Here is a 965-nt window from a genome sequence, read left to right as displayed (position 1 = left end):
ACCCAAGATGTTTTTTTCAGCTAGTGCGTAAAATTCGATAATAAACATGGTTCGTTTCTCGAAGTCAAGGAGAACTATGTCAGACATCCAGTAAAATTTTAGTGCCGCCTTATGCCTTTTGATGTAAGTAGTTCTAGCATGAGTCGGGCAACTAGATAGTATGTGTCCTAGATGCTCGTGTTGTACATGACACGCTCTGCAGCTATCATCGAGAATGTCTCGACTCAAAATCTGACGACGGTATGCTAAAGTGGAAATGACATCGTTTTGACATGCCAAAATAAGACCCTTCGTGTCCACTTCAATCCGGATGATTTAAGGAACGAAAATGTTAGCTCATATAACGTCGACTGATCTTCTACATTCCTCTGGAAGATCTGTGCACTATCTTGTCGAGTTGTTCGCGGAATTTTTTCTCCTGTGCTTTCTTAATGCGGGCTTTCAGGAGTAAGTACTCGAGATAGATAAGATCTGATGCATCTTGCTCACCCCTAATATTGAAGTCAAAGCCGAGTGTTTCAGCCAGCCCTATGTATCGCCCGTGCGATAAATCCAATCGATGGCGCTTCGATCAGGTAGGCCTGTCTTTGCATTGTTATGTTCATCAAAAATACTTCTCTGAAGCGTCTTAATATTATTCTATTACTTATTTTTCTAATATAATTAATTAATTTGAGAGTCAACTATATTTATAAATAGCTGTATATTTTATAAACAAAAGTATCGGTGTCTCATGTCGCATAAGGTACCTGCGGGTAAGAAGGTATACAGTCTGTCAAGTTAAAGCGTGGGTGGCTTTACTCGCAGTCGGTAAGGTGTATCGACATGATTTTGGTGTCAAAATATTAAGAAGAGCTCGCTCATTCATGCTTTTTGATTTAACATACAGTTTGCTTTCAATTCTCATCTTGTTACCACGTTACAAAAAATGAGTTCCGTATATGTAGGTGCAATCTCCCAAACCC

Source organism: Belonocnema kinseyi, chromosome 7 (genome assembly GCF_010883055.1).
Source record: "Belonocnema kinseyi isolate 2016_QV_RU_SX_M_011 chromosome 7, B_treatae_v1, whole genome shotgun sequence".
NCBI classification, from domain to species: domain Eukaryota; kingdom Metazoa; phylum Arthropoda; class Insecta; order Hymenoptera; family Cynipidae; genus Belonocnema; species Belonocnema kinseyi.
Note: the sequence above shows the minus strand (reverse complement) of the source record.